Raw genomic sequence first — 25,830 nt, forward strand, 5'->3', positions numbered from 1 at the left:
GACGACCCTCCCGTTTCGGCAGTGATGTGCCCTCCTCCCCGAGGGGCGCTAACTGCAGGTCTCCGAACGTGCCGGCACGTGCTTGCATTCCTGTCGGAAGCGTTCCAGTGTTTGACCGCGCACCAGCGGAAACCAACAGGCCTTGGTGCCTTGCGGTGAGGACTCGAGATCCTTGTGACGTAGGCCCGAGGGACGGCGCGGGGTCCCCACGGGTGGTAGGTGTCTCGGGTCCACACGCTGTGGGGTGCGGGCCGCCGCGGGCATGCCCGCCCGCCCGCAAGCACCTCGCGTCCCCGCTGCAGACACAACGCTCGGGTCTCCCCGTGGAGGCGCCGGCTAAGGGGCTGAGACGTTTCCGCAGATGGGTTATTGCATAACGCAGTTTTTCGGTTTTCTCCATCAGAAGACTGGACAGGCCCTAGGACCGGAGTAGCTGCCCAGAGGGTCAGCGTTCATGGTGCAGGACACACCCCCCCCCCCCGCCCCTTTCCTGGGAACAGTTACCACCGCAGTCTCTGTGCAGCCTCTGACATGAGCCTCCCCACCTGCCTGTACCTGGACGGCCCTCGGACCCTGCTGGTGTGGCCCGTCGCCAGTCCAACCCATTTAAACAGCGGCTGGACTTCTGGTTCCAGGACGGAGCGGCTCAGACCTCTGTCCTCCCCCGGTGGGGTCTCCTTAAACAACACAGAGGAGCCAGGAAGCGGCAGAAGTCAGACGATGAGTTTCAACAGCCCAGGGAGGGTCCGTGGGTGCAGGGAGGAGCTGTATCCGGGGTGCCTGGGCACCCGTAGTGGGAGGGGCTGGGCGTCGCTCCAGCTCTCAGGGCACAGCCACCACAGACTGGGTTAAAGACGGTTCAGTTGTGTGTATTTGAGGCCGTTGGGCCTGGTCGGTCCCGCCCATGAGGGCAGCCTGTGCCCGACTGCCAGGCCAGCCTTCGCTGGGAGGGCCCCGGGCAGGTGTGCAATTTGGGCACCCTGGGCTTTCGGCCCCTCTCGGCTCATCACCCTAAAGCAACATTTGCCCGTTGTCAACCCCCAGAACTCTGAGCCGTTAAGCCTCGTTCTTAAATGGAAACGTCTAAGAAAATCCAAAGTACACAAGATAAAAATAACATAAGAGGAAACAGTTTAGGAAAAAAACTGAAAAACCCCAGTAAGTATCTTCGAGAGATTTAAGAGGAGAACGCAGTCATAAAACATGAACAGTTTGCTGTAAGAAAGGAACCGTTACACCTCCAGCCGGCTCCTGGAAACCTGAAATGCACTTGCCAAAAAAAAAAAAAAAAAAAAACAAAAAACCAAAAAAGGATATAGTTGGGGAAAATTTCTAGAAAGTAGAACAAAAGGGAGGAACTATAAAAGAAAAGGCAAAGGAACTTAAAGGATCAACACAGGAGATCGACATCCAGTGAACAGAAGTCTCAGAAAGAGGGAACAGGGAAAACAGAGTAGGTTTCTGCAGAAACAGGAGCAAAGGCCCGGAGTCGGAAGGGGGACTCGGGGCAGAGACGCTGCCTCCTGCCGAATGCGGGACCCGAGGCGCTAGTGTAAAAACGCGAAACGCCGGGTTTAAAGACACTAAAGAATTACCTAAAGAAAAACCGCGATTCAGCCGCGAGGATGTTGAAATCAGACTGCACCGGGTCTTGAAAAGCAGCGATCGCGTTCCGGAGGGCAGCGGAGGTGTGGTTTCAGACCCGCGGGAGGGAGTCGTCGGCGCCCCGGGAGGGGCCCCCTCTGTAGTGAACTTCCCCATCACGGTGCACGTAGACGCGGGAAAGTGCAGGAAGGGAGCAGACCACGGAAGCGTGTGTGTGGAGAGACGCGCCTATCACCTGCCTCCCAGGCGCTGACCCTCGGGTGGCCTCTCTGCTGGCACCAGTTACGGAAATGTATCCACTAAGCACCGTTCCTTCAGGCGTCACTGGGGGTGTGAAATAGGGGAGCAAAGAGCGAGGGAGCGACAGGGCCCTGGGGACCATGGGCTGATGCCGTGGAGTGGGGGCGCGCCTGCATCTGCCCACACGGGAGCAGGCCCCTCGAGGGTCCGGGAGAGGCGCTCCTGGGGAGGGAAGGTACCCGGAGATTGGGCAGTGAGCTTCCGGGGGGGGGGGGGGGGGGAGAATGTGAGGCCACGAAGGGCAGGGAAGGAAGGATAAGACCCAGTGGACCCCGCCCAGCAAGACTCAGGTGAGGGCCCAAGGCTTGAGCAGCTGGGCCCCCGCGGCACCTGAGCGCCCCGAGCACCGTCTGAACCGCCTGGCCCGCAGACAGGTCAACAGAAACAGGGCCGCCTGGGAACGTTTGGTGAGGAGTAAGAGAGAGTTCACGCGAGTGTGGCCCTAGGGACCTTGGCCCATGAGGACGGATCTGACCCCACGTCCCTGTGAGCCGGTGATGGCCCCTCTGGGCTCTATCCCTCGCGCTGGCCGCCCCGGGACGGCCCACGGTCAGGATGGCACCGGGGGTCCCGAGCGGCCGCTCACGCACCTGTTCACCTTCCCCTGCAGGCGCACAGGAAACAAAAGATTGTGATTGCGCCATTTTACACGGGGCTCGCGTGTTACACTGATTAGCGATGCTAACTAATTCAGGTTAATTGGTTTTCAACTTCGTAGACTGGAGACAAAGCACAGGAGACTCAATTATATTGAGTAAAAATAGAATGGAATGTTATCAACCTTAACAAGGTGAAGTGTCACGTCAGCGCCAGAGGACGCCAGAGGTGAGGGAGCGGCCGGGGGCGCGCAAGTGCCACGCCGACGCCTCCGCGAGCGCGGGGGTGGGGGAGGGGCGCTGCAGTGGGGTCAGATGCCAGGGAGAACGGAGCCAGAGCGCCGCCACACCCGCCCTGGGAGGGGCCCTGGCACAGGGCTGGGGCCGCCCGCCACAGTACGGAGGACCCCCAAGTCCACCAAGATGTAGTGGCTTTGCCTTACCAAAGCGTGGAGGTGGCCACGGAGGAGCCGGAGTCGCATGCAAGGGGGCTACCGCCAAGGCGCACGTCTAGGGGCGGGGAGGGGGGGCAGGGGTCTCTCTGCCCCCTCTCTTGTCCCCCTTCCCCTCTCCCTCCTCCCCCTCCCTCCTCTCCTTCCTTCCCCTCCTCTCCCGCCCCCTGTCCTCCCCCTCCTCACTTTTCTCCCTCCTCCCCTCCCCTCCCTCTTCCTGCTTGTCTCCCTCCTCCCCTCCTCCTCTCTCCCTCCTCCTCCCTTCCCTCCTCCCCTCCTCTTCCTCCTCCCCCTCCTCCCCTCCTCTCCCTCCTCCCCCTCCTCCCTTCCTCCTCCCCCTCCCTTCCCTCCTCCCCCTCCTCTCCCTCCTCCCCCTCCCCTCCCTCCTCCCCCTCCCCTCCCCACCCTTCCTCCATTTCTCTCTCATCAGCCTTCCTGTACTATTTTATATTAAACATGTACACTTGTCACTTACATTGGAATTTAAAACATTTAAAGGTTTGCTAAGTAAGTAAACATTAGCAACTGGGTTACTTGAGAGAACAAGAGTTTTGAGCACTTGAGGGGCACTCAGTCATTAACGATTGGTACCACCCCCCACCCAGTTCTTGCCGACTTGTTAAAGCGGCCGCCGTGTGCGGGGCCGCAGACGCTGTGACTTGAGTCAGACAGTGACGGCCACTGGCCACCCGTGGAGGCGCTAACAGGTGTGGTCCCTTGAGAGGAGCCCCCAGTTCAGGCTTTTCATCTTCACGCTGGTGGCTGCTGTTCCCCTCCGGGCCCCAGCAACGAGTCTGATTTTGTAGAGTTTAAGTGGAGCTGTTTTTGTTGCATTAGCAACATAAACGAAGCGATGAGGTGCATCGTGTGGAGTGCTGCGAGGGTGAGCGTGTTTCTGGACAGGAGGGCCGAGTCGGGCACACGGCTTGAACAGCTTAAAATGAAACCCCGCCCTGGGCCCCTCGGAGGGACGGAAGAAAGGCACGTTCCCGGAATCGCTAGGTGGCAGCAGGCCGTGGGGGGTGGGGCTCCGGGGCCGGAGCCAGGAAGTCTTCAAGAAGAGGGGACATCTGAGACTGTCACCGAAAGACAGGCTGGCCTCACCGGGGACAAGTGGGGGCAGGGGGAGCACCCGCAGGTTTGTCTGCAAAGGGGATGGCTGGGAGGGCGAGTCCCGCAGTCGGACGCCACCTGCAGGCTGGGTGCAGAGTCAAACCAGGCGCGGGAGGGAGGAGGACACGTTTCCAGGAAAGCCCGTTCCTATTGGCTGAGCTGTGACCGTGCACGTGTGACTGTGGGTAAGAAAGTCCAGGCTAGGAATGTGCGCGGGGAACCTGCTGAGCCTCGTGCGGTGCGGGCGGCGTGGACGCGGTAAAGCCCTGTCCTCCCTGCTCACCGTTCCCTGAGCGAGAGTGCTGCGTGGGGGCAGGTGGAGTCGCATGGTCGTTGTTTTAATGGCAGAGAAGATGTCTTTAGTCTTAAAAAATTTTTTTAACGTTTCTTCATTTTTGAGAGACTGAAAGTGCACCAGTGGGGGAGGGGCAGAGAGAGAGACACACACACACAGAATCGGAAGGAGGCTCCAGGCTCCGAGCCATCAGCACAGAGCCCGTCGCGGGGCTCCAACTCACCAGCTGTGAGATCATGACCCGAGCTGAAGTCGGGCGCTCAACCGACTGGGCCCCCCAGCGCCCTAAGTTTATTTATTTATTTTGAGAGAGAGAGAAAGAGAAAGAGCGCACGAACAGGGGAGGGGTAGAGAGAGGAGGAGAGAGAATCCCAAGCAGGTTCCACACGGTCAGTGCAGAGCCTGACGCTGGGCTGGATCTCACAAGCCCCGAGATCATGACCTGAGCCGAAGTCGGATGCTCAACCGACTGAGCCCCCCAGGCACCCCTGATGTATTTAGTCTTTGAAAATTGAAGAGGTAGAAACTAACTCTGGAAAAGCCCTGTTCTGGTCGAGGAATCAGGACCTTGGAGCCAACCTGGGGCCGCAGCCCTGGGGCTGGTGTCAAAGGTGCCGCATGGACTCCAGGGTGCCTGGGACTTCGCCTGCCCCTAGAGTGGGATTCAGGAGGGACCCTGACGCGTCTGGGCCACCGGCCTCCTCTGGGGCCTCCCTTGGATTATCCGCGCAGTGTATCTCTCTAGCGTCTCGTGGGCCGGACTCTGCTGTGTGGCCCTCAAAGCTTGTACCTCAAAACCAAGCCCGGTTTCACTGGCTGGCCGTCTTCCTTACTCCGCAGAGGAGGGGCCGCTGGGCTGGGACCCCAGGGCTGAGGATGGGGCACACGGGGCCACACTGGTGTGTTGGACTCCTCTGCCTCACCTTGCGTGCTTCTCCTGGGTGCTCTTGTGTATTTCTCACGGTAACCGCAGGACTTGGGGGCTGCTGCCGCCGACCGCGGACGGCGCTGGGGCTGCCTGGGGCCCTGGCGGGGGGCTGGGCAGGATCGGGGACCCTGGGGGGTGCCCTCCGGCGCTGGAGTCGCTGCGGTCCCGCTCAGCGGTCAGTCCACGGGCCCTCGGCTCTGCCAGTGAGAACGGCACCAACATTAAGCACAGGGAGGAGGCACCGTGCCAGGTAGCACATCATCTGCGATTATTGCTTATTGCCTTCTTCATCCAGCTTGAAATGCCCACCAGCTGTGTGTCCTTCCGTCTGTCTGGGTTACGGTTGCCAGGGACACAAGGCTGTCTGTCGGGTGTAGGAAGGCGTGTGTCCCGGGGAGGCAGGAGGGGCCCTACGGCACACACCGCTGTGTGGACAGGGCCTGGATTCATCCCGGTGGCCGGGGGTCCCGTGGGTCCGGCCGGTGGGCGGTGGGCCTTTGCTCGAGCACGGTTCTGTGGCCGGGGGTGGGACAGCCACTCCTCCTCCTCCACGACACCGGCAGGAGACGACGCCCCCGGAGAAAGCCGGGGTTTGTCAGCTGCAGAGGGAACAGGGCGAACTTGTCTCACTCCAGCTCTGCAGTCCTGTCGTCCTGAGGTTCAGGGTACCCCCCGGGCTCAGGAGGGGCGACCCCCGCGGCTCAGAGACGCTGGCGCCCCCCCTCCCCCCACCAAGGAGGGCTGAGGGCTCTGGGGCTCTGACCTTCCCTCCACAGGGCGACGAGGCAATTCCTATTCCGGGGACATTTTTCACAATAAATCCAAGTCAGGCTCTGAGAGAATGGAAGTCCCTGGGGCACAAGGTTATGGGCACCTTGACAGCCCGGGGCGAAGTAAATCAGCAGAACGGATGACATTTTTCCAGATGGAAACCGAGTGCCGGTCTGTCTCCTCAGGAAGAGGAAGCCAGCGTCTAGCACAGGAGGTTGCTCGCGGAGGGAAGCTGCTGACGGGTCTGCCCTCAGAGGGGGCCGAGGTCGAGGCCGATGGCCGAGGGTCCTCGCGGGGCGGGAGCCGGGGAGGGTCCGTGCGCCCCGAGCTCCTCGTGTGTGTTCACTTCATGCCACGTGTTGTCTCGTGGAGGCAGGGCCGGGTGGCGTGAACAGGTGATGGGGCGCTGGGCCGGGCGGGGGAGGGAGGGAGACCCGGGGGCAGAGGTCAGGGCAGAGAGGCTGAGACACCTCCCCGGGTTCCTTGTTTGACGGGGAAGCGCTGATTAGGCGCCTGTGTCCGCAGGGAGCAGCACTTCCCGTGCCTGGTGCTGCTGGCCCCTCATGAAACCGGGGGGGTTACCGTCGTTCCCACCTTGGCTGGGGGCTCAGAGAGGCTTGCGCAGGTGCCCACGGCCACGCACGAAACGGTCTTGTCCGGCCTCCACGCGGCAGCGGACCCCAGAGTCTCTACCGCCTCCCCACTAAGCTCCCCGGGGGCAGGTCACGCATCTTGGTCACCGTGTCCTCCCCTGTCCAGCTGAGTGGCCACAGGGAAGCGTCCAGAAACGTCTGAATGAATGAGCGAGCCCACGTCATCACGAGGATACCTTTACCGACAACAGCCTCCGTTCATCGGTGGCCGCTGGCCCGTTGGCGCCCCAGCGGCCCTGTGAGGTGTGGGGACACCCGGGCTCGCGGGGGATCGTCAGCGCGTTCCAGGTCGCGCCGCTGGTGGAGCTGGGAATGGAGCCCACGGGGCTCTGACCTCTGTCCTCGCGGGAGCCGTCCCAGGGCTGAGTCTGCGTGAAGGAGCCTGTCCTCAGCTGTCTTCAGGTGCACGTCAGCGGGAGACGAGGACCCCGTGGGAAGGCGGCGGCGTGGAGGCTGGTCTGCTGGGGGGGGGGGGGGGTCTGTCCTGTTCCCGGTGCCCAGGCCCCCCTACCTTCTCCATGTAGAGAACCTGGCCCAGGCCTTGGGGCTCCCAGACCAGCAGAAAGCGTGGCCGTGGCGCCGTGCCGGTGCGGGTCTCCGTCCTGAGGGGCCTGGCTGCCGTGTCACAGGCCCATCACGTCCGTCTGGAGGAGGACCCAGGGAACGGCCCCACGTGGGCGGGGAAAGCGCTGGCGTCGGGAGTGGGACGGCCACCGTCAGCACCGCACACATGGGGGGAGCCGTCCCCGACCTGCTGCTCGGACCCCCGCGTGCTGGAGGACTGTCCTGTGAGCCCTGCCCGGAGTCCCCAGCCCCAGGGTCTCGGGGCGGCCTCGGCTCCTGTGCCCGGCCGCTGTGTGTTGCCGTGGTGTGTGACGGACGGCTCGGCCCACCCTCCTGGGGCCGAAAGCGCAGATGGCGGGCGGCCGTCGGAGCGGGATCTCGAGGGCCGCAGGCAGTGTCCGGGGCCATGGCCGAGGCGAGCAGTGCACAGCCGTGTCTGAGTCTGTGCGCGGCCTGTTGTGGTTTCAGAGGTGAGGGCAGGTTAGCAGGCATCTGGGATCCTGGGAGGAGAATGGGACGCATCCGTCCTGCTGACACCGAAAAGTCACCACGGGGCAAGAGGAGAGGCAGGGGGCACCTGGGTGGCTCAGTCGGTTGAGCGTTTGACTTGGGCTCAGGTCCTGATCTCACACTCCGTGAGTTCGAGTCCCGCGTCGGGCTCTGTGCTGACGGCTCGGAGCCTGGTGCCTGCTTCGGATTCTGTGTCTCCCTCTCTGCCCCTCCCCCGCTCATGCTCTGCCTCTTTCTCTCTCTCAAAAATAAATAAACATTGAAAACATTTAAAAAAGAAAGAAAAGAGTCAGGCTTCCAGGTGCTGTTCAGCGTGGGGCGGGTGGCTCCAGGCGGTGGCGGGAGAGTACCCGTGAGCGAATGAACACTGGCAAACACCCAGTGCCCTGGGCCCAGAGACCGACACGGCCCGGGAGCCGTGGGCCAGCGTGTGCACTAGCATCCGGGCAGCGGCCCGGGGGAGCAAGGTGGAGAGGACCCGGTTCCCTCTCCGGTGCTTTGTGTCACTGGAAGGACACGCGGTTGGGCCCGGCCCTGGCTCCACCGGGTTAGAGGCTGTGTGATGTGCCGTTCGCGGTCCCAGGCTCCCGGGAGCACCGTGAGCTCCCAGATCAGGCCGTCCTCCTCTGTTCGGCGCCCCTGTGAGTCCCACACCCGGGCTCTTCCAGCCTACACACAACCTTCATGTGGACAGAGCTTCTCCCTCTGTAACTTACGGGACGGCATCCGCCCGTCCCAGGCACGCTTCCCACGGCGCAAAGCCACCTCCGCCTCACGGCTGGGCGCACAGCTGGACACAGAGCTGGAAGGAGCTCGCGCTCAGGTCGTCTGGAGCAGAAGATCCAAGGAGATGACACAGGTGACAGGGAAGCGGGCCACTCTCTCTTCGTGCCTCGCCTCTAACGCCTGTCAACGACCGCCCGTCATCCCTCCAGACCCCCAGATGTCACTGCTACCTCTTGGAGATGTGCTGCCCCGGCCCCTGGGCTCAGCATTGCCCCCACCACTCCTCCCGTCCACGGAGTGCGAGCAGGGGAGGGGCAGAGAGAGAGGGAGACACAGAATCCAAAGCGGGCTCTGGGCTCCAGGCTCCCAGCTTTCAGCACAGAGCCCGACGCGGGGCTCGAACTCACAGACTTCGAGATCATGAAAGAAGCCAAAGTCGGACGCTTAACTGACTGAGCCCCCCAGGGGCCCCAGGGTAAAGACTTAGGTGTGCAATTGCTGGCCGTACAGTCACTATATGCTTAATAGTTTCAGAAGCTGCCGGAATGTGTCCTGAAGCGGCTGCACCATCCGTGTTCCCGCCAGCCCTATGTGACTGTCCAATTGTCCCACGCCCTCGACAACTTGTTCTGTTCCCTGTTTTGAGTAACAGCTATCCCGGGGGACGAGCCGTGGTTTCTCACCGTGGGTTGGTTCACGTTTCTCTGCTGGCTGGTGACGGTGACGATCCCTTCGGGTGCTCATCGGCCATTTGCCAGGCTTCCTGGGTCAGATTTCTTTTTTTAAAGTCCTGGGAACTTGCACGAAAAGGCCCTTCACAGACGCGCCGTGGTGAGGTTTCCCGACGGCGAGCCGGTGAAGAGCTGGTTCCTCCTTTGCGCGTGGCTCCGCGGCGGCCGCTGGCAGGCTGCCGTCCCCACGTGGGGCTCCATCTGGCAGCTGGAGCGGGTGGTGCGACAGCCGGGACGCTTCACCGTCCTTTAACGTGAGAGAAGGCAGCGGTGGGCTTGGCCGTGCGTGTCCCTCCAGCCTGGGCGCATAGCGGTCGTTCTCACACGCGGCGGCCCTCGCTCGTAGGCCAGCACGGTAGCTGGGGTTCTCGCCGGTTTTGCGCAGGAGGAAACCGAAGCCGGTCCGAGATTGCTCCGAACCGGTGGCGGGCCCGGGGCCTGACCTCGGGCCTCCGCTCTGTCACGGCGTGTGTCCGGAGGCCCCGCAAGAGCAGGATTCAGAGAGCGCGAGGTTCTGCCGTGAGACCCGGCCTTCTTGTCCTTTTCCTTTCTGCGAGTCTGTTCGTCACAGTAGAGCACACACCACAGAACTCCCCGCTCTACCCATTTTTGGACACACGGCTTGGCGGAGCGAGCACGTTCACACTGCTGTGCAGCCGACATCACCGGCTTCCGCCTGACCCTTCGTGCTGCAGAACTGAAGCTTGGTCCCCACCACACGTGACCCCCCCGGAGCCCCTCCCCCAGCCCCGGCCACCACCATCTACTTTGTGCCTCGATGAATCTGACCGCTCTGGGTACCTCCTGTGAGGAGAATTATACCGCATTTGTCTTCTTGCGAAAGGTGTGTCTCCCTCACTATGCTGTCTGGAAGGTTCATTCATATTGGAGCAGGTGTCAGAATTTCCTTCCTTTTTAAGGCTGAGTAATACTCCATCGTACGGACGGGCCACATTTCCTTTATTCCTTTACTTCCACAACGGGCACTTGGGTTGCCTCTAGTTTCGCTATTTAAAAAAATTTTTTTTAATGCTTATTTATTTTTGAGAGAGAGACAGAGCGTGAGTGGGGGAGGGGCAGAGAGAGAGGGAGACACAGAATCGGAAGCAGGCTCCGGGCTCCGAGCTGTCGGCGCGGAGCCCGATGCGGGGCTCGAACCCACGGACCGCTGGGTCATGACCTGAGCTGAAGTCGGAAGCTCAACCGACTGAGCCACCCGGGCGCCCCTCGCTATTGTTAATAATGCCGGTGTGAACGCTGGTGTGCCAGTGTCTCTTCAAGACCCCGCCTTTAGTTCTTTGAAGTGCCCTTGCTGCGTGGATGGTGGCGTCTCTGTGTTTATTTTCTCTAGAAACTTCCATACTTTTCCACAGAGGCTGCACCACCTTATGTGCCCACCTGCAGTGCACAGGGGAAACAGACCTGGCATCCTTTTTAAGAGTGGAATTAAGGAGGTCTAAATTTCCAGTTACAAAATCAAGAAGTCATGGGGATAAAAAAGAACAGCATAGGAAACACAGGCAGTAATGTTGTGATGACATCGTGTAACGACGGATGGCAGCTAGGCTCACCGTGCGGGATGCTGGGGATTGTGTGCAGTTGTGCGATCCCCGTACGTCCGCCTGAAACTAATATGACCCTGTGCGTCCACTCTGTGAAAGCCACCGCACCAGAGTGGAGACAGGCCACATCCCGGGAGTTCAGGTGGCAGGATCCCGAGCCTGATGTCAGCCAGGAGCTCGGGGGCTCCCTGCCATTGGTCGATCCCTGTGTTCCTGGCGTGGCCTGGCAGGGTCGTGCAGAATTCTATGCCTAGCCACCTCTGATCTGGTCACCGTGTAGAGCACGGTTTAGTCCGCACGTGGCCAACCCTGTAGACGCCTGCCCCGTGTCTGCCTCCCCCTTTTTGCATCCTAACACCGCTGCGCTTTTGTTCACACTTAGGGCCGGAGATGTGTTTACTGGCCCCGGGTGCTGGGGGAGGTGCTGGGGGGGGGGGCAGGGAGGACAAAGAGCCCCGAGGTGCGGAGGGTGGATTAGTGCGGCCGAAACTAGAATCACAGAGTCTGCTCTGGACACTCGTTCGCCGCCCAGGACGGGGAGCCGGCAGCCCAGGGCAGAGCAAGTGCGTCCCCCCTTCCTGGGAAGGAGGCCAGTTAGAGCCGCCCCGCGGGGCCGGGGCCCGACGCCCCTCGCCAAGGACGCTGTGTTGTCTGTGTATTTGGAAGGAAAGGAGGGTTAAAATACCTCTTTGTCTACTGAGGACCCGGTCCGTCGTGACTCATTTCTCCTTCCTTCCGTTTAGTAAGAGAGACAGGCCCTGTGCCAGCCAGTACGTTCCCAGGCCAGGCAGGTGCAGAACTCCCTGAGACACTGTGACACGCTGGATTGCTCGTTTAATTTAAGGCTTAAACAGCTCCAAGAAATACGTAGAAGCCTATGCATCACCGCGGAGGACTTGATCGGAGGTGGGTGTCGCGGGGCCTGCTGGCTGACACCCGCAGCAAGCTGGAGTCATTTTGGGGGACCACATGAGGCTGTGCGTGCCCTTGACACCGTGGGCAGAGAGGGCGCGGCTTAAAGAGGCGGATGTCCAATTGTCATTTGACTGTTTTTCTCTCTAGTTTCCACTTAACTGGTTTAACGAGTCCCCACGATCCTCCGTTCCAACCCGGGCTTACATTTTGGATTGCTGACGAGGCTCAGAACATGCGCGTGCCCCAGTGTTTCACACCGACAGGCAGAGACACACGGGGTGGTCCTTCTCACGGGCCCTCCTCCTCCTGCACCCGCCTGGGGCCTGCGGGCCCGGCAGCCCCGGGTGCCCTGCACGAGCCCTGCTGCCTCCCTGGGACCCCTGCGGCCACCTGCCAGCAGCCGACTTGTGGAGCTAGGATTTCCCGTGTTGGAAACAGGAAACATAAAAAATGTAAGCGGCGGGGGGCGGGGAGAGGAAGGGGGTTGCATTTATCATCAAGATTTCTGAGTGAAGGCGTTTCCCCCAGAATCCTCTGGTTACGCAGAGACCCGGTGAGCAGATCAGTGCGCCCTGAGCAGGCCCCTCAAGTGCAACCCAGCTCTGACCTTCCGCAGAGACCCCCTTCTTCCCATTATTGATTCTTTAATGGCATCTAATGATGATGTAAGGAGGCTGCCGGCCGAGCCCTTCAGTGCCATCGATCACTTGTTAAGGATCAGAGAGGCACGCCCATCTGCGTACCCCCGACCCTACATCCCTGGAGGATCCTGCGCTGCCCCAGGACCCCTCCACCTGGTCCTTCCGGCCCTGCCCCCTCCGCCCGCCCCCCCCTGCCAGTCTTCCTGGCCCTGCCCCCTCTGCCTGGAGTCACCCCAGTCCCTCTGGCCCTGCCCCCTCTGCCTAGGCCCCCTTAGTCTTTCTGTCCCTGCTCCCTCTGTCCGGGGGGGGGGGGTCCCCCGGGACTGCTCCCTCCTCCCCTCCCCCCCCCCCGAGACTTCCCAGCCCTGCCCCCTCTGCCCGGGCCCCCCTAGTCCTTCTGTCCCTGCTCCCTCTGTCCGGGGGGGTCCCCTGGGACTGCTCCCTCCTCCCCCCCCCAGTCTTCCCAGCCCTGCCCCTTCTGCCCAGGGTCCCCCCAGTCCCTCTGGCCCTGCCCTCTCCGCCCGGGCCCCCTAGTCCTTCTGTCCCTGCTCCCTCTGTCCTGGGGGTCCCCTGGCCCTGCTCCCTCGGCCCGGTCCCCTCCCCCCAGTCCCTCTGGCCCTGCCCCCTCCCTCCCTCACATGCTGTGTCTCTCTCTCGTGTCCTGCTGGCAGGCCTGCGTCCCAGCTCTCTGTACCTGAAGCACACGTCTCACCCCCCCATCTGTCTAAATCCTACCTGTACTCTCAAGACACATCTCAAATATCATTTCAAATGTCAAATAACAGAGTGATCTTTAAAAAATATAAATCAGATCATGTCATTCTCGTGTTTAAAATCTTTAATGGTTCCGACTGCCCTTTCCACACAGCCGGAGGGCACCCTGCACCAGGCCCACAGCCCCCGTTTGGGTGCCCAGTGTGCTGGCTGCCTTCAGCCCCCAGGCCAGGCCTGGGTCGTACAGACGGGGGGGCTGGACCCTTGGTGCCCTTCGCCAGGAACGTCTTCCCGGCTTCCGCCTGGCCTGTGTCGCAGCCGGGTCCTTGTCCAAGTGCACGGAACCTGGGGGACCCCGGCCCTGAGTGCCCACGCAGGGTAGCTGCTGCGGTGTGCACGCAGCGGCCCCGGTCCCCACCTGTGGAGGTGACATGTGGCCCCAGGGGCCTCGCAGAGGCAATGGATGGTGCAGGCGGTGAGAGCGCAGGTGAGGCGGCTGCCCCCAAGGGAATCGTGTGTTCGGGAAAGTGGGAGGGGGCAGGTGGGTCAGAGAGGCCGTGGGAAGGGCTCACCCTGCCTTGCTGCCTTGCAGGATGTGACAGGGGAGGGGCCGCCTGCCAGGGACGCAGGCGGCCCCAGGAGCTGGGAGCGGCCCTCGGCCCTGCAACCCTCTGGCGGGGGACGGTGGTCCCAGGGCAGCAGCTGGCCCGCAGTGGGGCTGAGCCTGGGGCCTCCTCACCTTCCTGACCCATTCACTCCAAGGTGACACATTCTGGGGTGAAGCTGCTCCATTTGTGGTAACTGATTAGGGCAGCGACAGAAAACCAGGAGGGACCTGTTCGTCCCTGACCATGCCACGCAATTCTGTTTTCTCTGAGGCTCTTGCCCTCTGAGGTGCAGTCATTCTGTCCTGTCCCTTGTCTGTCTCCAGAGCCTACACCCCCAGCTGACCTGTGAACTTGGCAGGCATGCCCCCCCACTCACCCTGTGGGCACAGGTGGGCGGGGGGGGGTGAGTAGCAGGGGTGGGAGGGCAGCAGGGGTGGAGGGGGAGGAGGGCCGGGGGGGGGGAGCAGGTGCAGGGGGAGGGGAGGCATGGGGAAGGAGCAGCAGGTGCAGGGGAGAGGGGAGGCCTGGGGGGGAGGCAGCAGGTGCACGGGGGTGGGGGGGAAGCATCAGGTGTGGGGGGGCTGGGGGACAGCAGGCGCGGGGGCCAGGGGTGGAAGCAGCAGGTGTGGGGGGAGCAGAGGCGTGGTGGGGAGCAGCAGGTGCAGGGGGAGGGGGGGCTGGGGGAGCAGCAGGTGTGGGGGGGAGGGGGACTGGGGAGCAGCAGGTGGGGGGAGGGGGACTGGGGGGAGCAGAAGGTACAGGGGACAAGGGGTGGGGGGAGCAGAAGGTACTGGGGGAGGGGGGCTGGGGGGGAGCAACAGGTGTGGGGGGGAGGGGAGCTGGGGGGGAGCAGAAGGTGCAGGGGGAGGGGGCGGCGGGGAGCAGAAGGTGCTGGGGGAGGGGGGCTGGGGAGCAGCAGGTGCAGGGGGAGGGGGCTGGGGGAGCAGCAGGTGCGGGGGGCTGGAGGGGAAGCAGGTAGGGGGGCTGGGGGGGAAGCAGAAGGTACAGGGGATAAGGGGGCAGGGGGAGCAGCAGGTGTGGGGGGAGGGGGGCAGGGGGAGCAGCAGGTGCAGGAGGTAGGGGGGCTGGGGGGTAGCAGCAGGTGCAGGGGGGAGGGGGGCTGGGGCTGGGGGGAGCAGCAGGTGCGGGGGGGGCTGGAGGGGAAGCAGGTAGGGGGGCTGGGGGGGAAGCAGAAGGTGCAGGGGACAAGGGGGCAGGGGGAGCAGCAGGTGTGGGGGGAGGGGGCAGGGGGGAGCAGAAAGTGCACGGGGGAGGGGTCGGGGGTATCTGCAGGTGCTGCGGAGGAGCACACACTGATTTCACAGTATTTTCTCTTTGTAATAAAAGTGATTTGCTCATGAATAAATGTGTATGGTTTGTAAAACCTCTTTAGGCTATCCCGAATAAACGAAATCACAAAAAGCATCTGTGGTTTTGTCGTTGATCCTTTCAGAGATGCCACCCCTCGTCCAGGGGCCACTCTGTGAGCTGCCCCGTGGACAGGGAGGGGGACTGGACTCTGCAGCCTGGCCCGTCCCTGCGTGCCCACGGGTCAGCCCTTTCACCCCTGGCGGGCAGGTGCCCCGCTGACCGCTGTGCCCAGGACACCTGGTCCCGTGCTCATCTCGTGCAGGTGCCGGTCCCGGGGCCCCGACTGGGTCTTGGTCGTCTGAGCTCTTTCCTTCCTCCCTGGGGACCAGTACCTGCGGGCCGGGCAGGCTGCGGGCAGCCGGATGCGGCTCCAGCAGGGGGATGTGGCCTCCCCGGACCAGGGGCTGCGGGCCTGCTGGGGCGGCGGCATGGCCGAGGCATGTGGCCGCCTCCTGGGAGCCCTCCCCGGCCCCCCAGGCCCGCGGGCCTCACCCACGTTTCTCCGCAGCCCCCTGGGTTCTCTCTTCCTGCCGTCTGAGCTGCCGCGGGATCATCTCCGGGACGGAGTGATGTCTGCTCTCTGGATGGTCTCCACGGGACTGGAGCAAGCAGATGGGTTGGGATTTAGGAGAGACAGTTCGATGCCGTGTGCCGAACAGAGCGCTATTTCTTCCTGGGAAATGCTTCCTGTCAGGTAAACACCAGCAAATCAAAAACCAATTCTGCAGGGGGATGATTTTTGCCTTCCAAAAGATGAAATTACAAAAGCTAAGAAACAATGTGCGCTCTGAGGAGAAACCCAAATAAAATGACTCTGCACGCTGTGTATGTTTTATGTGTGTTCTGCATCGCGTGAGCGTATATGCGAAGGTAATTACCGGCACGGTGGCAGGTGTCAGGCCCAAAAGCGCCCATTTTGCTTGCGGACGTCTCGGCGTCTGCCACGAAGCTCCACGGAGAACAGCGGCTGTCCGCGAGCCTCCGTCTGGGGCTGGCGTCTCCTCGAGTCCGCACGCGGGTGGCAGGGCGTTTGAACCCGTGTCTAAGACCTTACGGCCCGAAGGCTTTCCACCCGGTGAGGACGGGTTAAGGATGCCGGCTTTCTTTTGAGCGGAGCCCTGCGCTGGCCTGACCGCTGCGCGGAGCTCCGGCCCTCACTTATCTTCATCACTGGGGACTCAGCCTGCTTTCCAATAAATCACACCCCGGACAGCAGCCCACGGATGTGGGCCCTTATTTCTTCTCCACCGCTGATAACAACAGACAATTGATTTCCTGTCCAAAGCTGGGTTCTCCAGCGAAATTAAAAGAGTCATGTCTCGAGGCAAATAATATTGTAATCTCGCTCAACCCGCGTCTCCAGCACGACCGAGCGTTTTATGCTTCTGGTCGTCCCGAAACCCGGGAGAGCCCTTCAGCTCCCCTCTGCCTGTTTGTACGTCCCTGCTCCTGTAATTCAGGGGTGAGCCTCTCGAGCCCTGTGCACAACCCGCACACCCTCCCTCGCCCACCCGCACCACCTTTCTCGGACCGCACGCCCTCCCTCTCTCCCTGCACAGCCTGCCCTCTGATCCGCGTGCCCTCCCTCGCTCACCTGTACACTCTCTCCCGGACCTCACGCCCTCCCTGTCTGACCTGCAACCCCCCCTCCCACGTACGGCCTCTCTAACCCGCATGCCCTCCTCACTCAGGAGAGTCAGCAGGAGCACTGGTGGGGGCACTGGTGGATTTTACAGGTGAAGAGGTTCAATAAATACACGGAATTTGGCCAAGCCTGGACCTTCGGATGCCGGTGGAAGAGGAAGAAAGGAAGCTTGGCCTTCTTGTCCCAGCCCTTTGACCCCAGGACGCACGCCCGTCCTCCCTCTGTCCCACCGCCCCCTGGGGTGCACCCTGTACACCTCTGTATGGCCTCGGGACAGCGCCCGGCCCGCCTGGTCCCAGCCGGTGGCCGGAGTGAAGGCGTCCGTCATCCACGAGGGCTGCCTCCGCTCCCACGGTCCCGGGACCTCCCACGGACACAGGCCCCGATGGAGACGGAGAGGCCCCTGATGGGTCCGGCAGGGGTGCGGGAGGGCGGTGTGTCTGGGCGGGGCTGGGGGCGCCGGGGCTCTGGAGCGTGGGCTTCCTCCCGCCACCCCCCCGGACCGCGTGCTCGGCCTGCCTTCCAGCACGTGTGTCTTCGGGACCGTTGTGATCAGATAGCGCCCGGGAGCCTCTGTCGCGGGCTCAGCTGGTTGTACGCTCACGTCTCCGGGCGCCCTGGCGGGGAAACGCAGGGGGGAGGCGCGGAAGGGTGGGGGCTGGGCGCGGGGGAGGAGGCACCGGAAGCAGACCGTGTCCACTCGCGCGTTTTGCGAGGGACGGACCGTTGAAGGTCGCTACCGTCTAGTGATTTTTAAAGACTCCTGCGAGTCCCGCCCAAGGGCAAGGCCCGCTGCGCGCTCCCGGGCCCGACGGCGTCCGCACGGCGCGCTCTCGGCCGCTCGCGTGTCTGCGTGACTCGGGGGTCAGCCTCTGGCGAGAGAAACCGCAGAGGCGCTAGATGGGGTGGCGGCGGCGGGCCGACTCCTCGGAGGGAGCGCGGTCGGGTGGAGCCGGCCGTTCTTCCCGAGCCACGCGGTGTCGGGCAGGTGCTCCGCGTGGACGGAGGCGTGCGCTTCGCCGTCGGTGCGGATTTTGTAGCCGTGATGAGGACACGCTGTTCCTTCGAAAATGTTTGTTAATGTGAAAAAAAAAAATGACGTTTATTGGAGACATTTTGTTTTCTGAAGGTGCCTGTAAAGACCGAGAGTGTCCGAATTCCTGATCTGCTGCCGGCCGCGACGGTCGCCTCGACCTGCTTGTGTTCCCGGTGGCTGAGCTCCGCTGCCGGGGCCGGGCCGTGAGAATTGCTGCCTCTCCTGGTTCCCAGAGCTTTGAATGTCTCATCCTACAGCTTCTGTCCCGCTCTTCCTCCCTCCCCCCTGTCTCTCTCTCACCCCATCTCCCTCCCCCCTCTCTGTCTCCCCCTCCCCCCTGTCTCCCCTCCGTCTGTCTCTCCCCCCTTTCTCTCCCTCCCCTCTCTCTGTCTCTTTCAACCCCCCCCCCCGTCTCCCTCCCCTCCCTCCGTCTCTCTCCCCCCTTCTGTCTCCCTCCCCTCTCTCTGTCTCGCTCTCCCCTCCCTCTATCTCCCTCCCTGCCCTCTGTCTCTCTTTCCACCCCCACCCCCCCATCTCTGCCAGGTTAGAAACACTTTACTGCCCCGTGACCACAGATCTATCTACAGTTTGCACCAGTCACTTGGTGGCTGTACTTTGCAGCTTAACTTTGTGTCGCCTCCACCCCTTAAATGGGCGTGTGGTGTGAACCTGTGCCTCATTCACAGTCCCCGCAGTTACCTGACTTCCCTCACCTTTTCTTTCTTTTACCTGATAAATTCTCACGTGGAGCTTATGTGCTCGGGGAGGGGCTCTAAATACGTTACCTTATTTAACCCTCACAAAACACCTGTTAGGTAGGTACTATTATCCTCATTTTACTGATGAAATTAAAGCCAAGACGAGTTAAGTGACTTGTGCCGCGTCGCACGGCTGTCCCGGGGGTGGGGTGGGGGAGCGGGATCAGGGCTGGGGGCCCACGCAGCGCTGGGCTCCTGACCTCTGCGGGCTGCTCCCCCAGTCTGCGTGCCACCACGTGGCCTGTGCTAACTGCTCACACCTTTTTGGGCAATTTCTGGGTCTCTGTCCATTCTAGCAGCTTTATTTCAACACGAAGTGTCCTCTGTGCATCCGAATTGTTACTCTGTTAAAAGATTTCCTTGTCTTGTCTTGCTTTTCATTATGGTACGTAAATAATTCTACTGCAATTTTGCATGATTTGCACTAACTTTACACGTCGGTTTGGTGAGACGTGCACCTCTTCCTAGTGTCGATCTTCGGATACGGAACATGCTGCCTTCATTCATGGGTTCAAACCTGTTCTTATAGCACCCCCTTGGCCTGTGGCTTTAATCGTTGGAGGCTGGCATGGGTTCTGTAAGGTTAACTCCTACATATTCAATTTTACTGTTCGGAATAGGATTCCTTTTTCATGGGGGCTCTGTTAACACTGGCATGTAGGAAAAGTATTGCGTTTTAGGTTTGTGTTAATGGAATTTTATAAATTCTTGTATTCTCAGATTCTTTTTTCTTTTGGGTAGGCATGTTTGAATTGTGTCACCTTGCCCCTCCCTTCCTGCTACATAGATCCCTACCCCTTTTTCTTATTTTGCTGTGGGGGTCGGGAAGTGCCACCCCTGACATACTGCTGGGTATTTATTCCCTATCAGCTTGTGGTTTGAGTGGATATTTTTCTGAAGTTTATTTATTTATTTTGAGACAGACAGAGAGAGAGAGAGACAGAGGGAGGGAGAGAAACCCAACAGGGCTCCATGCTGTCAGCACCGAGCCCGACTTGGGCTCAAACTCACACACCGTGAGATCAAGACCTGAGCTGAAATCAAGAGTCGGTTGCGTAACCAACTGAGTCGCCCGGGTGCCCCTTGAGTAGATCTTTTTAATCATGTTTAATCAGTCTTGTTTATTAAGAAGGTTTTGCAAATGTCTTTCCAGCGTTTATCCACATGCACGTAGGGCTTTCCTCTGTTGGTTTCCACTGGCGGTGAGTAGGCACGACGTTTGCCATGTTGCAGACTCCTGCCTGGGTTTCAGCGTGCGTGCACGTGCCCGGTCTCTAATGCACCGCCACGGCACTCATGTGTCATTTCTGCATCTGTATTCATAAAGGACACCTGCCCGGAGCTTCCTTTCCAACCTGTCCTTGCTCGGGTCTCCAGGATATGCGTGTTCTGTGAAATGAATTCCTGGGATGCGGCTTCGTGTGCTCTCTGGGAACGTTTATCTGGCGTGGAAGTGATCTGCTCCATGACCATCTGGAAGCCTGGCCTGTGAACTCTCTGGGCCTGGGACCCTGTGGGAGACAATTCTTGAATAACATTTTCAATGTCATACACAGCTTTTTGTCTATCGCTTATTGATTCAATTATGGGACCGGTTTTCCTAGCGAAGAGAAAAGCATATATTGCCTAAATATCAGCATCAAGAATGAAATGTATTTATTGATCTTCCCTAGATAAATCGAGGAAACTGGCACATTTATGTTCTTTTACCTCTCCGTCCGTCTTCTGCGTGTTTTCTCCTTACGTGGTCGCTAGGCCGATATTTGTGTATATTCAGTGCTCTCTCGGTCAAGAATTACACATGATAGGTGCATCCAATTTGAACAGTTATTCAAATTTGTGTGATGATGTGGTTTTAATCCTGCTTGCCAGTCTTTTATGCCATGACTTCTGATTTTTGAGGGACTTTTCCTCTGTTTCTTTGCTGATGACCTAGACTTCATTCCTGGGTAAATGCGAGTGGCTGTGGCTTCCGAAGCCTCAGCTAGGGATCGAATTGGGGTCACAAGTGTCCTTTTAAGCTGATGCCTCTGCCTCATTGTTCTCTAGCATTTGTGGTTGCGAAAGGAAAGGTGAGGCCTGATAAGACCTGACCGATACTTATTTGTAAAAGAAACGTGTTTTTCCTGCTGGCTCTTTAAAGGAGCTTCATCCACAAAATTAAAAACAATTGCCCGGTTTGACTCAGGTGTTGGAATCTTACCGTCAATTTTAACTGGTACACGCGGTGTCTACTGAGCGGCCCGATTGTCTGTCTGCTCAAGGACACCTTCTTCCGGTGTGGCTTCCCCGTGACGCTTCTGTGTTGTGATCTCTACCGCGTGGGTCCTGTGTGTGTGTGTCCGCCCTCACTGCCCTTGCTGCTTTGCCCTGCGCCCCTGCATCATGGGCTGGCCTCCTAAGCCTTTGTCCCATGGCATCTGCAGAGTAGATGGTTTGGTTTTTCTGCAGAGTAATTTGTGTCTGGTCCTACTTCTGGACTCATTTTTTAAGTATTTTTGATGCGTTAGTCACTGCTGTAAATGATTGCCTTAACTAAGCCTGCTCCTGTCCTCTATCAGTTTGGTATCTTATTAGCTCATATTTCAGTTCCTATTTCCTAGAGCCCGTGCCTTCTTTTTTCTTTTTAATTTTATTTTTTATTTTTTAAAATTTACATCCAAATTAGTTAGCATATAGTGCAGCAATGATTTCAGGAGTAGATTCCTTAGTGCCCCTGACCCATTTAGCCCATCCCCCTTCCCACAACCCCTCCAGCAACCCTCAGTTTGTTCTCCATATTTATGAGTGTCTTCTGTTTTGTCCCGCTACCTGTTTTTATATTATTTTTGTTTCCCTTCCCTTATGTTCATCTGTTCTGTGTCTTAAAGTTCTCATATGAGTGAAGTCAGATGATAGTTGTCTTTCTCTAACTGATTAATTTCACTTAGCATAATACCCTCCAGTTCCATCCACGTACTTGCAAATGGCAAGAATTTCATTCTTTTTGATTGCCGAGTAATACTCCATTGTATCTATAGACCACATCTTCCTTATCCATGCATCCATCGAGGGACATTTGGGCTCTTTCCATACTTTGGCTATTGTCGATAGTGCTGCTATAATCATGGGGGTGCGTGTGTCCCTTCGAAACAGCACACCTGTATCCCTTGGGTAAATGCCTAGTAGTGCAATTGCTGGGTCACAGGGTAGTTCTATTTTTAGTTTTTTGAGGAACCTCCATACCGTTTTCCCGAGTGGCTGCACCAGCTTGTGTTCCCACCAACAATGCAAAAGAGATCCTCTTTCTCCGCATCCTCACCAACATCTGTTGTTGCCTGAATTGTTAATGTTAGCCATTCTGACAGGTTTGAGGTAAGGTGTGGTTTTGATTTGTGTTTCCCTGATGATGAGTGATGTGGAGCATTTTTTCATGTGTCAGTTGGCCATCTGGATGTCTTCCCTGGATGTCTTCATATCTTTTGCCCATTTTTTAACTGAATTATTTGTTTTTTGGGTGTTGAGTTTGAGAAGTTCTTCATAGATTTTGGATACTAACCCTTTATCTGATATGTCGTTTGCAAACATCTTCTCCCATTGTGTCAGTTGCCTTTTAGTTTTGCTGATTGTTTCCTTCACTGTGCGGAAGCTTTTTATTTTGATGAGGTCCCAGTAGTTCATTTTTGCTTTTGTTTCCCTTGCCTCCAGAGACGTGTTGAGTAAGAAGTTGCTGTGGCCAAGGTCAAAGAGGTTTTTACCTGCTTTCTCCTCAAGGAGTTTGATGGTTTCCTGTCTTACATGGAGGTCTTTCATCCATTTTGAGTTTATTTTTGTGGATGGTGTAAGAAAGCGGTCCAGGTTCGTTCTTCTGCATGTCGCTGTCCAGTGTTCCCAGCACCACTTGCTGAAGAGACTGTCTTTATTCCATGGGACATTCTTTCCTGCTTTGTCAAAGATGAGTTGGCCATACGTTTGTGGGTCCATTTCTGGGTTCTCTATTCTGTTCCATTGATCTGAGTGTCTGTTCTGGTGCCAGTACCATACTGTCTTGATGATGACAGCTTTGTAGTATAGCTTGAGGTCTGGGATTCTGATGCCTCCTGCTTTGGTTTTCTTTTTCAAGATCGCTTTGGCTATTCGGGGTCTTTTCTGGTTCCACACAAATTTTAGGATCATTTGTTCTAGCTCTGTGAAGAATGCTGGTGTTATTTTGATAGGGATTGAATTGAATATGTAGATTGCTTTGGGTAGTATCGACATTGTAACAATATTTATTCTTCCTATCCAGGAGCATGGAAATTTTTTCCATTTTTTTGTGTCTTCTTCAATTTCTATCATAAGCTTTCTATAGTTTTCAGTGTATAGATTTTTCACCTCTTTGGTTAGATTTATTCATAGGTATTTTATGGGTTTTGTGCAACTGTAAATGGGATTGATTCCTTGATTTCTCTTTCTGTCGCTTCATTGTTGGTTTATAGGAATGTGACCGATTTCTGTGCATTGATTTTTTATCCTGCAACTTTGCTGAATTCAGGAATCAATTCTAGCAGTTTTTTGGTGGAATCTTTTGGGTTTTTCATATAGAGTATCATGTCATCTGCGAAGAGTGAAAGTTTGACCTCCTCCTGGCCGATTTGGATGCCTTTTATTTCTTTGTGTTGTCTGATTGCAGAGGCTAAGACTTCCAATACTATGTTGAATAATAGTGGTGAGAGTGGACATCCCTGTGTTGTTCCTGACCTTAGGGGGAAAGCTCTCAGTTTTTCCCCACTGAGGATGATATTAGCGTTGGGTCTTTCATATATGGCTTTTATGATCTCGAGGTATGCTCCTTCTATCCCTACTTCCTTGAGGGTTTTTATCAAGAAAGGATGCTGTATTTTGTCAAATGCTTTCTCTGCATCTATTGAGAGGATCATATGGTTCTTGTCCTTTCTTTTATTGATGTGATGAATCATGTTAATTGTTTTGCGGATATTGAACCAGCCCTGCATCCCACGTATAAATCCAGCTTGGTTGTGGTGAATAATTTTTTAATGTATTGTTGGAGCCAGTTGGTTAATATCTTGTTGAGGATTTTTACATCCATGTTCATCAGGGAAATTGGCCTATAGTTCTTTTTAGTGGGGTCTCTGTCTGGTTTTGGAATCAAGGTAATTCAGACTTCATAGAAAGAGGTTGGAAGTTTTCTTTCCATTTCTATTTTTTGGAACAGTTTCAAGAGAATAGGTGTTAACTCTTTCTTAAATGTTTGGTAGAATTCCCCTGGAAAGCCATCTGGCCCTGGACTCTTGTTTTTTGGCAGATTTTTGATTACTAATTTGATTTCCTTACTGGTTATGGGTCTGTTCAAATTTTTTATTTCTTCCTATTTCAGTGTTGGTAGTGTATGTTTCTAGGAATTTGTACATTTCTTCCAGATTACCCATTTTATTGGCATATAATTGCTCACAATATTCTATTATTATTGTTTTTATTTCTGCTGTGTTGGTTGTGATCTCTCCTCTTTCATTCTTGATTTTATTTATTTGGGTCCTTCCCTTTTTCTTTTTGGTCAGACTGGCTAGTGGTTTATCAATTTTGTTAATTCTTTCAAAGAACCAGCTTCTGGTTTCATTGATCTGTTCTACTGTTGTTTTGGTTTCGATAGCATTAATTTCTGCTCTCATCTTTGTTATTCCTGTGTTCTGCTGGTTTTGGGTTTTATTTGCTGTTCTTTTTCCAGCTCCTAAGGCATAAGGTTAGGTTGTGTATCTGAAATCGTTCTTCCTTCTTTAGGAAGGCCTGGATTGCTATATACTTCCCTCTTATGACTGCCTTTGCTGTGTCCCAGAGGTTTTGGGTTGTGGTGTTATCATTTTCATTGACTTCCATATACTTTTTAATTTCCTCTTTAACTTCTTCGTTGGCCCATTCATTCTTTAGTAGGATGTTCTTCAGTCTCCCAAGTATTTGTTACCTTTCCAAATTTTTTCTTGTGGTTGATTTTGAGTTTCATAGCATTGTGGCCTGAAAATATGCACGGTATGATCTTGATCTTTTTGTTTTTTGTTTTTTTAATTTTTTTAAGGTTTATTTATTTTTGAGACAGAGAGAGACAAAGCATGAATGGGGGAGGGTCAGAGAGAGGGAGACACAGAATCTGAAACAGGCCTCAGGCTTTGAGCTGTCAGCACAGAGCCCGACGCGGGGCTCGAACTCACGGACCGCGAGATCATGACCTGAGCGGAAGTCGGCCGCTTAACCGACTGAGCCACCCAGGCACCCCGATCTTGATCTTTTTGTACTTACTTAGGGCTGATTTGTGTCCCAGTAAGTGATCTATTCTGGAGAACATTCCATGTGCACTGGAGAAGCATGTATATTCTGCTACTGTAGGATGAAATGTTCTGTATATATCTGTTAAGTCCATCTGGTCCAGTGTGTCATTCAAAGCCATTGTTTCCTTGATGATTTTTTGCTTTGATGATCTATTCATTGCTGTGAGTGGGGTGTTGAAATCTCCACCTATTATGGTATTCTTATCAGTGAGTTTCTTTATGTTTGTGATGAATTGATTTATATATTTGGGTGCTCTCACATTTGGTGCATAAATGTTTACAATTGTTAGGTCTTCTTAGTCCATAGACCCCTTCATTATGATCTAATGCCCTTCTGCATCTCTTGATACAGTCTTTATTTTAAAGTCTAGATTGTCTGATATAAGTATGGCTACTCCGGCTTTCTTTTGTTGACCATTAGCTTGATAGATGGTTCTCCATCCCCTTATTTTCAATCTGAAGGTGTCTTTAGGTCTAAAGTGGGTCTCTTGTAAACAGCATATAAATGGATCTTGTTTTCTTATCCATTCTGTTACTCTATGTCTCTTGATTGGAGCATTGAGTCCATTGATGTTTAGAGTGAGTACTGAAAGATATGAATTTATTGCCATTATGATGCTTGTAGAGTTGGAGTTTCTGGTGGTGTTCTCTGGTCCTTTCGAATCTTTTGTTGCTTTTGGTGTGTGTGTGTGTGTGTGTGTGTGTGTGTGTATATATATATATATATATATTTTTTTCATCTTTTCTCCCCTCAGAAAGTCCCCCTTTAAATTTCTTGCAGGGCTGGTTTAGTGGTCACAAACTTCTTTAATTTTTGTTTGGGAAACTTTTTATCTCTCCTTCTATTTTGAATGACAGCCTTGCTGGGTAAAGAATTCTTGGCTGCAGATTTTCTGATTCAGCACACTGGATATATCCCACCACTCCTTTCTGGGCTGCCAAGTTTCTGTCCATAGGTCTGCTGGAGACCTGATCTGTCTTCCCTTGTAGGTTAAGGACTTTTTTTCCCCCCTTGCTGCTTTCATGATTCTCTCCTT

General features: G+C 56.5%; 1 long non-coding RNA gene across 1 annotated transcript; it reads left to right on the top strand.

Annotated features, from left to right (window-relative positions):
• Nucleotides 1-4,718: 4,718 nt before the first annotated feature.
• Nucleotides 4,719-12,582, top strand: LOC113604903 (uncharacterized). Its single transcript, XR_003426925.2, has 3 exons — nucleotides 4,719-11,712; nucleotides 11,869-12,173; nucleotides 12,250-12,582. It is a non-coding gene; the product is annotated as an uncharacterized LOC113604903 (long non-coding RNA).
• The last annotated feature ends 13,248 nt before the right edge of the window (nucleotides 12,583-25,830 follow it).

Source organism: Acinonyx jubatus, chromosome A3 (assembly GCF_027475565.1).
Source record: "Acinonyx jubatus isolate Ajub_Pintada_27869175 chromosome A3, VMU_Ajub_asm_v1.0, whole genome shotgun sequence".
In the NCBI taxonomy this organism is placed as follows: domain Eukaryota; kingdom Metazoa; phylum Chordata; class Mammalia; order Carnivora; family Felidae; genus Acinonyx; species Acinonyx jubatus.